This window comes from Mytilus trossulus, chromosome 12 (genome assembly GCF_036588685.1).
Source record: "Mytilus trossulus isolate FHL-02 chromosome 12, PNRI_Mtr1.1.1.hap1, whole genome shotgun sequence".
NCBI lineage: Eukaryota > Metazoa > Mollusca > Bivalvia > Mytilida > Mytilidae > Mytilus > Mytilus trossulus.
In genome coordinates this window covers 39833368-39841630 of record NC_086384.1, presented here as the reverse complement: position 1 = coordinate 39841630, position 8263 = coordinate 39833368, and positions in this window count along the sequence as shown.

Genomic DNA, 8263 nt, shown 5'->3' with positions numbered 1-8263 from the left:
TTGTAAGTTTTGTTTATAAATTTCTATTTTATTCATTTTTACCAATCTATATTTTTACCAAACTTCGACCTTCAAACGTTTGATTCTACAATAAATATTTGTTATTATTTTTCTAATATATACATGTACAGTATAGATATTTTAAGGATTATATAGATGTGAGTTCGTGGTCTAGTGGTTAAGACCGATGGCTATAGTGCTGACGGTCCCGAGTACGATCCTCTATCGGGATGCTTAAATTGTCGGTACATCGGAAGGGTAATTTTAACCCTCTCACACACATCTCTGGTACCCAGACCGGAGTTTAAACTAGCATGGAAACTATTGGGGCCTCGATTGGATAAGTTGTTCCCGACTTTGACCTGGAGATTAATCTGCTGACATCTCTTCGGTTTGTCTGTTCCCGCCGGGTTTTCTGCGAGTACTTCGGTTACCTCCACCACAATAACACACCCTCTCGATGTTCTTACACTCCTTGTTGATGGGGTGGGGATTGTCCTTGAAAATAATAAAAATTGTAAAAACGCTAGTGAAAAATCTCCATTAATTCCGATAGGGATTGTTCATGGATTCCACTGTACCCTCGCAGCTCTCGAGGGGTTCTTCGGATATCGGAGGGATCTACCAGTACATATATACATATAACTCCTCATAGACACATATGTTCATTTTAATCGCTATATGAACTGATGGAACTTAAAAACAACTTTATGATTATTCTAAAAATAACTTACTTTTGTGCGTGCAATACTTGTTAAATAAATATACAAATAACTATATAAATAAAGGCAACAGTAGTAAACCGGTATTCAAAAGTCATAAATCGATTGAGAAAAAAACAATCCGGGTAACCAAGGGGACAACATCAACTATAAGAGGAAAATAAACGTTAAGAAACAACAGTAACACTGAAGTGCAACAAAAACAAACGCCAACACCAACATACATAGACACGAACTATTTGATTACAACTGCCATCTTCTTACTCATGGCTTTTTACATTTTCTTGAGGCTTTTGTAGACCAAACGTGCGTCTGGCGTATATACAAAATTTAGTCCTGGTATCTATGATGAGTTTATTTCATAGCCTTTTCTTTTGAACTTGAGGTTTTTGATATTCTTTAGAAGGAGATGTCTCGCGGTTAAGGTCAATTCATACTTAAAAGTTATTGACAAATTAGAGAATGGGAAGATAATAATTCAATAGTAGTGCTTTATTTTTAAAATATAAGGAACTTTGTTTAAAGAAAACACGTTTATTGTAAAACGGTAAAAAAAAAAATAAACTCAAGAAAAGCTAGAGTGTGAATGCTAAGGATAATATGTTTGAAATACAACACAACATCTATGATAACATCGACTTTTTTCTTTTTCCTGAATAAATAGCAAAAGTGTTCTTTCACATTTTCCAATACTCTTTTAAAAAGCGAGTCAGATTTCCAAGTTTATTTTAACGCTTTAAAATAGATTTCCCTTCATAAGAGCTTTGAATCATAGTTCTGGTGAATTGATTTATTCCTTATCTTCTTTTTTCGCTCATCTCCTTCAGTATAAATGTGTACAGAATTAAATTTGAGATAGAATGGTTTTGCATTTTGTTTGAACAATACATAAACCCTTGCTGCTTATATTTTATATTTTCTAATCGATTTGAAACAAAACGGTAATCTGCAACAAAATCAAACATCAAAATAATACGTTTTTGTTGTGAAGGCAAACAATCGTAAGTAAAAACTTAACTGTACAGTAAAATTTGATTTAAAAATATAACAATGAATATTCTGCTAGTAGTGTTTTATTTTTCTATAACCCTTTTTATATTTTTTAACATTTCAATGCTCAATCAAATATTTGAAAATCATTACCATACATCTAATAGGTTAAAAGAGTAAAAACGGAGATTTTAAACTATTAACTGCCTATCTGGTCTGATGGTGGTGTCTTCAAACTTTGCAAACATATATAGCGTAGCGTGCACGCAATGGCCTCGAGAGCAGGAGGCATGGGTTCAAACACTGGGCAGATAAAATCAAAAACCTCCAGATTCTAATTTACTGCCTTTTCACAAAATAAGTATCATTTAAGAGTAAGAGCAAAGACGTTTCCTCTAAAAATAGAAGTCGGAGTCGTATAAGACGACATGTCTGCATGTCGACTGCTACTTTTGAACTAGCGCAGTAAAAATCGAGATCATTGTTTCGAGCATTATCATTATAATTGTTATCATTTTATTCGTCATCGCTGTCGTTGTCCTGCTGATAATTTGTTTGTATGACGTAGGTAGATATTTACATGTATAATATTGCTGTTCATGTCAGTTTTTTTCTACCTACACGACCTGTTGATCACACAGAGGAAAATTGAAAGTTTATGGGGACATACGTTGTGTATTCATACATATAGTTGTGAACCCTAAGCGAAGTTAGTCGTATGTGCTTCTTAAATCGTTCGTTTGTATATTTCGTAGTTTACTGTGGTATCAATCTCGCTTTACTAGAATTCAGTATTGTTTTCTGGCCAGTTGAAACCCGCGTCCGTGTGCTGGATTTTCCGCGGCATTGACGACCGATTGATGGCCTTGTTTTCTGTTGTTGTTTTTTTTATGCAGTTATTGTCTCTTTACACACTCTCCTTTTCCGGTATCTCTTCTATGTAAATTTGTCAATTTTACACATATGTATTATTGATTAAATTCAAATGGAAAAACACCTTTATTAGCACATTTTAGTTTCAAACACACTCAATCTAATGTTACGGAGACAATTTCAAGTTAAGTTTAAAAGGATACCGGACAAGTTTGTTTTCATTATCAAAAATTAAATGGTTCTGTTTTTAACTTTATTGGGTATAAAAGCGTTTACCGAAGCACGTATTGTAAGGAGCTTCATAAACGTTTTTTTTGTGTGTATATACACCAATAATTAAATATTTGTCGGAGTTGTTGTCTCTTTACACACTCCCCTTCTCAATTATCTCTTTTATGTACATGTGTCAATTTTGCATATCTGTAGTATTGATTAAATTCCAATTGAAAAAAGTTTTAATCAGCCGATTTTTGTTTCAAACACACTGATGTTACGAAGACTTTGTATGCTGTCGTGTTCGCTTTCTACTAAACTGATAACAAAGTATTATATCGAATAGCATACCGATCCGCCTGTCTAGCTTCAATCCCCTTGAAGAAAATTTTCAAATGATAAATTTTCATACTGAAAGACAAAAGCAATTCATAGTAATACTCAAAGTATATTGGAAATCAAATGTTATACTTTTTTCAAATATATTTGTCATTCTCGCCTTTAGGAAAATGTGTATAACATGTTTGTTGTGGAAAGCGTTAGCAACGAGAAAAAAACAAAATATTTTCCCATAATTAATGGAAGTGAAATAGTGAAATAATAATTCGCTTTCAGCAGCCAGTTGGTTTAATTTTGTCAAAATAGGCGAAGAACCATCGCTGAATGATTTTCACTTGCAAGTCAATAATTCGACCTCATTGATTCCGTACTCAATATGTTTTTCAATTAAATCCCTTAGCTAGATATAATTAATGCATGCATTAGGCTTTTCATTTATGGAAAGGAAAAGAATGTCAACATTGAAAGTGAAACAAGGGTAACCCATTTTATTAATTGATTCGATCTACAAAAACTCAGTTTAACCTACGATATGACATCAAACAGACCTAGAAAAATACAAATGCATGAGTACCTATTTATATCTATATAGTGTTCATATCGTGTTAAATGACCATTGACAGTCTTCGGAGGTCACTTCTATTGTTCATTAAATGGCATATAGACTGAAATGCACATGCAATGCTGATACATATTATAGGGCACATACAGTGTGAATTGTTAATTTTAAACCTCTTATAACTTTGAAATTCGTTTTAGTATGTTCTAAATTAAATGTTAGAATCTGTGTCAAAACGGGGAGCATGAATTTGACAGCTTATTTTCTTCTTTTATATATTGTATATCGGATTTGTTATAACACGACGAGTGGCACATGTGGGGCAGGAGCTGTTTTCGGTAGGGTTCGTGTTGATTATTCTTAAGTTGTCTATGTTGTGTCATGTGAACTATTGTTTGTCTGTTTGTCTTTTTCATTTTTAGCCATGGCGTTGTCAGTTTATTATCGATTTATGAGTTTGACTGTCCATCTGGTATCTTTCGCCCCTCCTCTAAAGTCCTGAAAAAATTAAATACTGATCAAGTGTTTGAGACTTTACCAATTTCTTTCATTTTAAAAGGGAAACAGTGTAATCACTAAAATAAATAAATTTAAATGCTATTTTCAAGTATAAATGGTGTTGCACAATTATATTCATGGGATTCGAATATCTTCTATGGTTAGTACGCTTAGACCGTAGCTCACATAATTTCACGTAATTTCCCCGACCAGATTAAACTTCATTTAAAAATACAATTTTTACTAAAGGTATGTCAATTGGGATACGTTTTTCAGATGAAAATGACAGGACAATTTATGAGTGGGAACTTACTGTACTATCTTTATCTTTATGAAAATTGAAAAGTCATTTTACTCCTCCAGTCAACCCAGTATATCCAGGTATTTTATGGCAAAACAGCTTGTGATTTAGACAGTGCTCATATCTTTTATTTGTACCTAAAAAATGAATGGTTGCAGTGTGGTGGTTAATATTTTTCAAATAACATAATTGTTGTGCCATAATTGTTGTTCATATTGTATGTACAGTATCTAATTGCTGCAAAAATCTTGTAAATCGTCTGCAATCCTCAAATCAATGTTGTTGTCTGTTGTACAGGAAGTGTGTGAGGGAGATAATCGAGTATCTCAGTTGTCAGGGGAGATAATCAAAACATGTTCCAACTGCATTTCATTCAAATTTTCAGCTTTGAGAAACACGTTTCCCAAGATGTGTATCACCATTAATTTACCATGCTTTTCAAGTAGTCCCAAAGCGAGCTGGTGCGGGTTTTATCGGGTATATTTTACGATGAAACACATTTGTCTAGAGGTTATAAATGTGTAAACGGACCGATCAACTCACAAACTTAATAAAAGTCCTTAGTTTTATTTTAAATCAATGAGTTAAAGCCCCGATTTACACATCAATGATCTCTTGAAAAAATGTGTCTAATATTTATAATGTTTAAGCCAATTATTCTTTGTTTTCTAATTATCTGTTTTGTTTTGTTTGACGGCTGCTATATTTACCAAAACATGCACAATTGACAAGTCGCAACTTAGGAGTAAGCCAGCGGCCTTTTGACTGTCTAAAATCTATATAGTCCGAGAAATGAATCAGAATCTAATATGAAATAGCACCTACCTCCAAAAACTTCATTTTAATGAGAAATTATCCGATTTTAAAGCAGTTCAGTAGATACTGTATTGTTTGTCCAATCGCAATGTTCAGATATAAACAAGAGAGATACATGAATTCCGGAATGTAAATATTACCGTTACATCTTTTGAATTATGTTTTGTCTTTATCAGGATAATATGTTTATGTCTGTAATGTTTTCCTTTTTTTGTAGCATACTTATTTTGTTGGGTTTCGTTCCATTACGTTATTTCATTCAATCAGAGTAAATGTTTGTTACATCATGCATGTCGTTACCAAGGTGAAGCGTCCTTCGTGAATGGGTTACAGACCGAAATTGTACTAACTGCCTTAGAAAAAAGAATGATGGTTACAAAGCAAAAATTAACGAAGAAGAAGTAAAAATAGTTAAAGAAAAATAACCTAACAAAATTAATGACAAAACCAAAATAACAAACTCAAAGAAAGAAGTTTTTGAATGAAATAATTAGGTAAAAAAGAAGGGAGAAACAAATATAAGTCAATGATAGTGAGTACTACAAGTTATTAACTATTTCTCAACAAAAGTAACAAATTACTTGTACAACTATATGTGTACAAGTAATAACTTGTATGATTGCATCGTACTAGTAATTACTTTTACAAACTGTTTGTACCCATATACATATACATGTCGTTTACATCAAATAGCCAGGGCAGAATAATGTTTTTTAAAAGTTATCTTTTCTCAATAAAAAGATATATCTAGCAGAGTTTTATTTGCATACGTTAAAGCATGTGTATGATAGCATCATACAAGTAATTACTTGTACAAAATGGTTGCACAAGTAATAACTTATACACATATACTATAAAGATGATGTTCTTTCACTAAACAATTCAAAATTTGGTGTCTATGTGGAACGCATCTATCCCATCGAACTAGAGATTAAGGATACTACAGATACAGTTAAGTCAGCTTCATATCTTGATTTAATCTAGAAATTGACAATGAGGGTCGGTTGAAAAACAAAGCTTACGACAAAGGAGATGATTTATGATTTCCAATTGAGAACTTTCCATTTCTAAGTAGCAACAGTCCAGCAGCACCTGCATACGGGGTATATATCTCCCAATTGATACGATATTCCCGAGCTTGCATTTCCTATCATGATTTTCTTCATAGAGGGTTTCTGCTCACAAGGAAGCTATTAAACCAAAAGTTCCAAAGGGTAAAGTTGAAAAACCGTTGCACAAATGATATCGGATATGTTCCTTACGTCGTAACTTCAATCCCCTTCCCTTTCATGAATGTGACCTACCGAATTAGACTGTTTACCGGATTTGTAATCACATTAGCAACACGATGGGTGCCACATGTGGAGCAGGATCTGCTTACCCTTCCGGAGCACCGGAGATCACCCCTAGTTTTTGTTGGGTTTCGTGCTGTTTATTCTTTAGTTTTCTATGTTGTGTCATGTGTACTATTGTTTTTTCTGTTTGTCTTTTTCATTTGTTTGTCTTTTTCATTTTTAGCCATGGCGTTGTCGGTTTGTTTTATTAGATTTATGAGTTTGACTGTCCCTTTGGTATCTTTTGTCCCTCTTTTATACAAAATATTGTACAAGTAATAATTTGTACAAAATAATAAATGTAAATAACACATATATTATATATATGTAATGCTCTTTTTTCATACTTTCAGCTATTCTGTATTATTAATAGACCAAACATATGTTTAACATTTATGTTGTTTAATATCTTATTGCAGATAACATTGAATGTATAAACGTTGACCAAAATGTTCACGATATATAACAAAGGAAAAGTCAAAGTTGAAGTTACATTCGAAAGTTATAAGCCCGTTGAACATGTTAACGAAACTCTTGTAGAAATATGGAAGATTAAATACGGCAATACAACTAGAATAACTCAAATGAAATGGGTTCCAATTGAAAGCGGAAAGAACTTTGATTTCGATATGAAAATACTTAAACCCTTTAAATGTGGAAACGTTAAAATGAGGTATTGGTCGTATTTCTTTTTCAAAACTGAAAAAGATTTACAGCACAAGAAAGGTAAAGGCATGGTAATTACAGATGATGGAGAACTTGAATATTGTGAAATGGAAAATCCTAAAGAGGAAAATAAAGTATCATCAAGCGTTTGTTCAATTTTATAAAATTCATTTAACCAGGTGGTATTTGATATTTGCTTTTAAAGGTTACATCATGGATATATAACAATAATATTTAATACAAGTATGTGTATATATATAATATGTATATAATGTATCTATATCGAATTAATATAACAATACTACTATAAACAAGTGGTTTCTAATATTTTAAAGAATTGAACGTTTTCTTTTGCAATTTTATTAGGGGTATCAAAGCGTTGATTGAATAGATAAAGGAAGATGTGGTGTGAGTGCCAATGAGACAACTCTCCATCCAAAATAACAATTTATAAAAAGGTAAACCATTATAGGTCAATGTACGGCCTTCAACACGGAGCATTGGCTATCACCGAACAACAAGCTATAAAGGGGCCCCAAAATTACTAGTGTAAAACCATTTAAACGGTCTAATCTATATATAAAAATAAAATAAAAAAAGCACATTTTATATGAACTCATTGGAAAATTCAAAACGGAAAGTCTGAAATCAATTGCCAAAATAAATAGCTCAAACACACAAAATGAAGGGATTACAACTGTCATATTCCTGACTGTCTTGCTACAGGTAACTTATGTAAAAACAGTGGTGGATAACAACTACTTTATCAGATAGATAAACCTCTCACATGTATGACAACCGCATTAAATTCAATTATATTGACAACGATGTGTAAACAAAACAGATCAGCATGTCAATATAGGGGTACAACAGCTGACAGTGTGTCTTTATCCTGACCACTACAAAACAAACAAAAAATATGTAACAAAGAAACACACAACAAAATGTAGAC